Raw genomic sequence first — 8,611 nt, forward strand, 5'->3', positions numbered from 1 at the left:
GGAACAAGAGTGAGATGGGATCTTCAGCTCACCAGCAGTATTTGGCCACTGTGAAAAAGCAGCGGCTTTTACCAGCCTATTCTACCATGCTTGCAAGCAATCAGTGGGAGCAGGAATACCTGATGATTTCCTGAAGGCAATGAAAGGAGCTGCTTTCTCACATGGCAGTATGACCATAATCAAAATAAAAAAGCTTTTTGGCATGCTGCTCCATTTGCAGAAGTCTGATTTTATTTTCTTCCCAAGAATTCCCCATAAAGTGAGGCCCTAGCCCGATTGAAATCTGTAGGAGTTGCCCTAGTGACCTTAATAAACCAAAGATTTTCATTTGCAGTGTTCAATTTGTGTGATTATTTCCAAAACAAAACATAAAACTGCCCAAGAAAGGGAAATTAATTTTGAAATCCTACTGTAATCTGTATAGGTAGAAACCTTTCTATTAAATCTTACAAAACTCCTGCTCATCAGATTTTATGTGCCTGCCCCCGAGGTTTTCTACTAGTATGCTTTATCTTCAGCCATGAATCTAAAGGCAGAGCAGTAAATCTGTATAAGGCTTTATGTAGATTTTTACAGTCTGTATGGAATTCATAGCAAATAAGATGCATAGTATGGATAAAGTATTTTTAAGATTAGAAAGTGTGTGTAAATTGCCCGTAGTATGTTCAGCATGAAGGAAAAACAAAACCAGCTATTCTGCTTGAAGGCCCTTTTGAAAGAGCTTCTTGAAATCTGCAAGCTTGTTGATAGCATCAGAAATGTATTTATATTAAGCCTCTAATTGCAGCATTTTAAAGTTAGCTTTCTAATTGTTTTCTATACACAAAGATAATATAGTTGGCCTTCAGGGATCCTCCATCCTGGTCCAATGGGGTTTACATTTGAACAGATCCTAGCAGATGCAATTTTCTAGACCTAATTTTAAAGCTTTACAGTCGCATTAAGTGCTACTTGGGGAGCATCAGCATTTCAAGAATAGCTGTGGCTGGTTTTAGCCTAACAACAGACAAGGGCTTCCCATCTTACAATGGGAAGATGCCTTCAGTGGTGATGCTGTGGTTAAGTACAGAGGAAAAGTTTCCATTTCCCTGAGGGGGAAACACCTTGTGCAGCCTTATGCTGACAGCAATCAGATGCTGAACATCATGTCTAATAATTCAGCAGCCATGTGGAATTGGAAGGCATAAAATGCAATGAGGGACCACTGCATGAAGGCAGCAGTGGAAGCTTCTGGATGCAAGGCTGTTGTAAAGAAGCTGATTTCATGAGCCAAAGAACCGGGATCCTGTATCACAATGGTCTCAGTGACAGAATGTTATAGCTGAGCCACTGAATGGCACATGATTGTGATTTTTCACAGCTGTGAATCCCATTTTGCAGTGTATTATTCTGGAAGAGTCTCCAGCTCTCCTTTGCCCTGAGCTGCCTATTCCTGCTCTGTGCCACAGGCTTCCATGTGATTGAAGCCCATCGATGCCCTGTGTGCTGAGACTGAGGGGGCTGGGAGGGCCTGGTGGAAAGGAGTGGCTGAGTGATAGTGGGACATCCCGGCGAGCTGAACACTGACGTAGCATGGCAGGAGAGGGCAGGGTAAATCTTCTCTGTGTGTGCATGTGAGTGCATGTTTTTCAGTGTTTCCTAGCACCACTTTCTCCAGGCAATTGCTGGTTTTGTTTAAAAGGGAAGATGAGCATTGGTTTGCTTTATTGTAGGGTGTGAGAATTGTGATTCTGCAAAGGCTAATTCATGCTTCTGTATTTACAAAGTCGACAGTCCCAGTGGGCTCAGGAGAGGTGGTGGGGGACAGGACTCACATCTACCTTAAAAGCATACATGGAAACATCTGCTTTCTTCTCTAATGCCTTTTCTTAGGAAGTTGTGATGTAATAAAATCATAGAGAGCTGGAGCTTGGCATTGTCTGGCTTGTTTCTCTAGTAGGACTTCTTATGAACTAAATAACCAAGGAACAGTATTTAGCTTAGAAATACTAAATCCTGCAGAACTTCCAGAACACGGGGGTAACAAAATATAAAGACACATCCAGCTGTTGAGGCAGTTGTCTTTTAGTTGCACTCTTAAACTAAGGTGTGACATGTTTGTGCTTTTTCTTATTGATGAGGGCATGCTAGTAGTAGTACTGGCATCAGACACCATTAGTGCTTAGGGAGAAGCGATGCTGAGGGAAAGAAATGAAGGTCAGAGATGTAGGATACAGAGGAAAAGCATATAATCAGAAATACCAACTCTCATAAGGCACAGACAATAGACAGTAAACTGGCTTCAGGAGAACTCTTCAGGCATCGTTGGAGCCAAATCAACCAGCATAAGGTAAGAATACAGTCAAGACAACTATTTAAATGATTTTTAAAAGTTGCTTACGCTTAAGACTTTCCTAGAAACTCCAAAGGGTTAGGTTGTTTTACTACCTTAGAATAAAGCCCATACATGTTTTTGCCTTTGTCCTCCATACTTCATATAGTAATTTCTTTACAGTATATGCTACATAAGCTGGTTTTCCTCCCCTCTGCCAGGGCATGAGCAGGGTGGCTAAACTGGCTTAGGAAAATGATTTTCAAATATAACCTGTAACTGCCATATCAAGCAATCTCCTTTACCCATCTGCACACAGTCTTTGTTGGCTCGTAATAAGATGGCAAGGAGCAGGAGTCCCGAGACGGAGTTGGGAGTAGAAGCTTTCCCTGCACCCCCACTGTTGTTTCCAAGGTTGGCAGTAGCAGGGTGCTATGTTCTCTTCTCAGATATACTGATGTGATGTGAATTGGGCATGGGCTCAACCTGATGCCTTTCTGGTGAATTAGCTGGGGCACGCAGGATGGCCTTGGCAAGTTCTGTGATTTCTGTGTCCCTTTTCTGCCAGCTGTGGGGGGATGGGGGTGGATGATCCCAGATCTGGCATAAAGTCTGCTAATATTTCAAACAAATATGAACTGACAGAGTGAGTTCACACTGGGTCAGCATTTCACAGCATTTCTGAGCTGGTATTAGGAGTTATAAAAATTACTGAAGTGCAACATGAGATACTTAAAAGGTTCTACCAGCTTATGGCAGCCACTTTTGTTCCCATTTTACAAGCAGAACTCCCCAACAAGGCAGTCACTGTGATCATGGGTATTACTAGCTCTGGGGTACTGGGAAAAGGCAGAGGCTTAAATCTGAAAACTACAGCTTTAAAGGCGAGTTGTGGAATGGTCACTAAAATCAGCTGAAAGATACTGTGGTGTTCTGATTCCTTCCTAGCATTTTGCTGTAATGCAGTCTGCACTGGCAGGCTTGTCGCTGTTTGAAGGTGTATTTTGATGTAATGAAATATGACTCCCAATGTTAGCAGGGCTGAGAGCAAACACCTACTGTTTCCCACCTAGGAAAGCTGGCATTCAGAGGGAGAGTTTCTTTTCAGCACTGCCAAAAAAAGTGAAATTAATTGAACTAAAGCTTGGAACAAAATGTGAGTGTGACTTGATCTGGGAGTCAGGCTTATAGAATGAAATTTAAAAATATGCAACACAGGAAAGAACTAGCACATTGGGTTACAGTAGGACTGATGAATTAGTAAGGATAGTCTATCCGTAATTTCAATGAGCTCAGACAGGCAGGTAAGGAGAGAGGACGATGTGTATAGAAAAAGCAACACCAGCATAGTCAGAGTGAGATCAGGACCTTTCAAAAAAAAAAAAAGTCAGCCAAGTTAAGGGCAAAGAAGCCTCCTATCCTTGGTTTCTGCCATTTGTCATGCTGCTCAAGTGATTGTGTAGATGATGTGCTTTTGCTGAGCTCCTGTTAGGACACCATAGTTAGAGAAATGCATTACCCCCGAAGGCCAGAATGAGGTCTTTCAAAGGTCATTATCAGAACTGGTTTCTCATCAATACACTACTTGATTGGAGGAAAAGACTCAAAATTGCAGAGCTTTGATTGCTGAGGGGGAAGCTTTTAACTGCTTCCTGCTGTTCTGTCATTTTGTGCTAACCCCAAATGGCCCCGTTAAATTGATGTTCTGTTTCCCATTCACTGGCCACAAATCACTCTTCTCCTGTTAATATAGGAAACATTTGCACATGATAGGAATTAGAGTGGCTAAACAGTAAATCTTAAAGCCAGTAAAGAGCTCAAAAGCATTTACCTAATGATCAAGGTGTTGATGTTTCCCCCCAGCACTTCATAATATTCAGCTGTGAACTGTTATTAAAAAAAATACAGAACCTCCTGTTTGCCTTAAGAGTATCTTTGCACAGATACTGTTCCCAGACAATGCAATGTGAGTCAGTCTGATTTCTGTGTGACAGCTAATTTCTTGCAGCTAATCAGAAGATAAAACAAAGGCTAGGAGTGATGCAGCTGTTCAGGCAATGGGGTGTCATTGCTGGCACTGTGTGTCAGTGTTGCTGCTGTGGATTAGGTCAGCAATGAAAGCACAACAGCTCCGTTTTCTCAGGACAGCAATCCTGTTAGAGAGTGCCTAGAGCCTGGAAGCTCTTTGGGCTGAAGAAAAGCTGGCGGCTGAGCCCCAGAAAGGTTTTTCTTCACTTTGATGGATGTCTGAACTTACACAACCTTACAGATTCGGTCATACATGCGCTCTTCCAATCAGAATTGAATCGTGCTTCAGGTCCTTCCATTGACAGCGTTTTACTAAAGTCCACCTTTACTGTCAGATTGAAGTAAAAGATGCTGACTGAGCACTGAGTTATATGTGGTCCCTTTTTATACCTGCCCTGCTGCAGAGTTCCCGCAGCAGCAGAGGGAAGTGAAGGTAACTGGACAGTGAATCCTAAAACAAGACTAGGTAGCGCAGGAATGCCCTAATAGTGGTCTCAAAGTACTTTGACGTAACTGGAGAGGACAGAGCAAGCAGCATCTGGTAATCTATAGTTTTTGTTGTGAGCAAACAAGAAAAAATATTAACCCTTCTTCTGCTGGCCTTCATACAATACTGTTCACTCCTGCATATTTCTTTCCCCCACTGCAAAAATGGGAGGATGAAATTGATCACCTCTGCGAAGTGCTTTGATATCTGCTGATAAAACCACTTTATAGGCAGCAGTTATCAGGACAAGCGCAGTAAAGCCCTGCTTTCCTCAGGCAGCTGAGATCGCTGGTGCGCTCTGTCACTGAAAGATTTCCAATATCCTTAAATGTCACTAAACTGAGAAAAGTTACATTACTGAAAATCAGGATGAAAGTGGCCTCAGATGTAAATCCTTTCTAAAATCTTTGTAAGCCTTAACTGCTTTAGTTCCAACAGATCTTCCCATAAGATGAACTGCCAACCAAAAGGTAAATATAAATGCAAAATATCCCCAAAGCAAGCACGTTACTGGCTTTTAAAACAATTCCATTTAAATAATGTGAAAATATATTAAAGAAACAGAATCTATTCTGCTTTATGTTTAAAGATGAATTAATGCAAATACCACAGGTTCGTCCTGCGTTACTCCCTTGAGAGGAGTCACTGGGGAAGCAATTTGTTTCTTGTTCGCTAAGACAGGGAGCTTTGAAGTTAGTGAGTAGTCTGTCTGCGAGTAGCCCATTTAATCTTGAGGAAAAGCATCAAATCTAAGTTGGAGTGATTTACTAAGTAACTTAGTAACTGAGAGTTACTAAGTTGGAGTAATTGCATTTAAACAATGCAATGCCTGTGCACTGTTTAAAGCTCTGGCAAGAAGAGGTCTTCAGCATTCCACCAACCAGCAGTATGAGGGACAGTGGAAATGGCACAATGACTTTTAGGAATAAATGTTTTATTGGCTATTAGCAATGGACATGAAGCCCTGAAGACTGAGTGTCATGAGGAGGACCTCTATTATGCCTCTTTTTTTTTTTTTTTTTTTCTCCTTTTGAACAGATGACTACTAGGCTAAGGGTTGTTATCGATTGCTTTTTGGTGGTAGCAGGTGAGGATGATTTCAGTGAGGGCTGGTTGCTGGGAAAGCCACCAAAAGTGTCTATTTTCCTAAAAGGCAGTCTCTATAGTTTTAGGGATGTTCACACACTCCTGCTCCCTTGGCTGCACTCATGAAATTGTTTCTGGAGCTGTTCTTTAACTGGATTAGGTAAATGACCTAGAATTAATTTCAGCTTGGAATATTTTACTGATTTCATGTGTAGGATCACCCTGAGATCAGTTTGTTGGTACAGCTGTGTAGGCAATGAGTTGTGACTGGTTAGGTGATGGAAGCAGGTACCTCTCACAGGCACAGGCTATTTCCCTGCACAGAAAATTTTAAAAGCTGTTTTCTGAAACCCAGAGCCATTGAGCTCATAGGAGACTCCACCTTCATCCTGGAACTTTTTTTCAGAAGCCAATTTTTCTACTCTTTAATTATAAATCAGACCCTCAGCTGTCAATCAGCACAGCTCCACTGAGGTGGTATGCATAAGCTCTACACCCTGTCAGCTTCTAGCCTGAAGATACCAGCCTTGGGGTATCAACTGCAAAGAAAATCTCTGCAATGTGGATGGCCTATAAAGCAATTCAGGGAGGTCAGTGCATCTGAAGACAGCTCAAAACAACAGCTAGAGCTAGAGGGAATATACACTGTTTACTACAATTGGATTTGCACTGAAATCTACTGATGCAAAATTCATAGCCAACATGGATTAATTTGCTCCTAATAATTTTTTACAAAACCAGCTTCTTCCCCCTTCCTCTAATGACTTCTGTTTGACAGCTGTGGATTTGCAAAACAAACTGCAGTAGCAGAGTAGACGTTAACGTTTCGAAACAGCACTAAAAAACTGAATTGAATTGCCTTTGAAACTTTAAAGTTGCTGCCAGTTTATACCAAATTAAACTTGACAAAGTTTTATAGACTATACTTGATCTTTGAGCATCTTTCATCACATTATCACCTGTGTGTGAGGGAGAACTCTTAGCCCTATTTTACAGATGGAGAAATGAAGCACAGGACATCTGAGACAGTCCTGGAAATGACTCTGCTACGTAGCACAGTCTTACTCACAAGGAGGCACTCTCCAACCTTTTCATGTTTTTTGGATTAGCTGCAAGATCTCAAATTGGTTTTCCTGGTGTGCCACAGAATTTAGGTCAAGTTCCCACTGGGGACCACGCAGTAAGTGAGATGTGCAATGTTTCTCCTGGTTTGTACCAGCACCTCTACAGGAAAGGAGAGTAGGGTGTTGCTGTTTCAGAAGATATCATCCCTGTTCCTCCTCTGAAGGGTGAGCAGAAGGCTGTAGCTGAGTTAATGGCCTCTGCAAAAGCACCATAAAGTCAGTTTATGTAATGACCTGGAATTTATATCTTTGCTCATGAAACAGGAGCTGGTGGCTGTTTTGATGACTAGCTTGTAGTGTAAATACCATACTGAGCTGGATTCTTTCTTCAGATAGTCCACACATGCTGGTGAAGTCAAGGAGAACTGGGCTGGTATCCAAGGACAGAAGCTGGTTGCTCGTCTACTTAGGCTACATTGAAAGCATTACGCATGAGATGTGAGAAAAATAAATAAGCCTGTTTACCATGTGGAAGAGAGCTGCCTTACAGAGGGTTAGCTGCAAAATGACTAGTTAAAGGCTGCAGTCAATTGCCCCTTCCAAAAATGCAGGCTCACCTGCCTTCCCTTCCCTCATCAACCCAGGAGCGAGCCCCAAGAAGTACCTTAAAAGAACAACTTTGCAGTATGGAGGTCTAGTCCAATGTACTCTTTAAAAGGTCCCTTTTGTCTGAGGAGCTGAAAGAATGGTGATATTTCTGTAAAAAATTACAGTCAGAAAAGAAATGCTGTAAGAATATTCTGTAGCTGAAAAAAACCCAGGATTAAATAGTCTATAATGTTTGCTGGAGAAACCTTAAAACAAATCGGAAGCAAATGAGGTAAAATGATGCTTTACTGGTAGGGATTTTGATCTTTTTTTCTTAAAGCCTGCCTTGCTGTACAAGCTTGTGTAAGCAGCTGGTATAGTAGAGCATCCTGGCTCTAAACTCTGACTTTGGTTTGGCATCTCTGGTACCATTAGCTTTCAGTGCTACTGCAAGGGGACCAGCTGTTCTGGTCCATTCAGTTACTGGTAAGCTAAAAGGAAATTTCACACCTGGCTGTGAAGCTTACAAGGATGGGGACCAGAAAGCAGGGAATTTCAGTTGTTCCATGCTTGTGTGCAGGATGTGAGCAAAAATGAGGGCTGGCTGTTTTTTCAGGCTGATTGCAATGAATCAATGCAGCGGGAGATCACCTGCAAACAGGATTAGGGTTGAGGAGGATACATATCATACAGAATCTTATACTCCAGAAATAGGGTATCAGTTGTGATGTAATTTATAGGGCTGGTTAGCGCTGAAAATGGTCTACAAAACCTTGAAACATGCATGGGATCTAACACAAATTGTCACGAGCAACTGAAGGCTAATTCAGGTTTAGAAATCTGTGCAGAATTAATTTTGTAGCTGCAGTTTGCCCTTTAATAGTTAGAGAGCTGTTACATTAATAGTATAAGCCAGGCACTGTGCAGACTGGGTGGGAAAAAAGAGCTCCTATCTCTTGTGCAAAAGGGATCCCTCAAAAAGTGAGGGATTACAGTGGCTGTGAAGGGAAGAAAGGAGAGCAGTACAGGGCCATAGCTGGGTGGAAA

The sequence above is a fragment of the Falco peregrinus genome, chromosome 11 (genome assembly GCF_023634155.1).
Source record: "Falco peregrinus isolate bFalPer1 chromosome 11, bFalPer1.pri, whole genome shotgun sequence".
Taxonomy (NCBI): domain Eukaryota; kingdom Metazoa; phylum Chordata; class Aves; order Falconiformes; family Falconidae; genus Falco; species Falco peregrinus.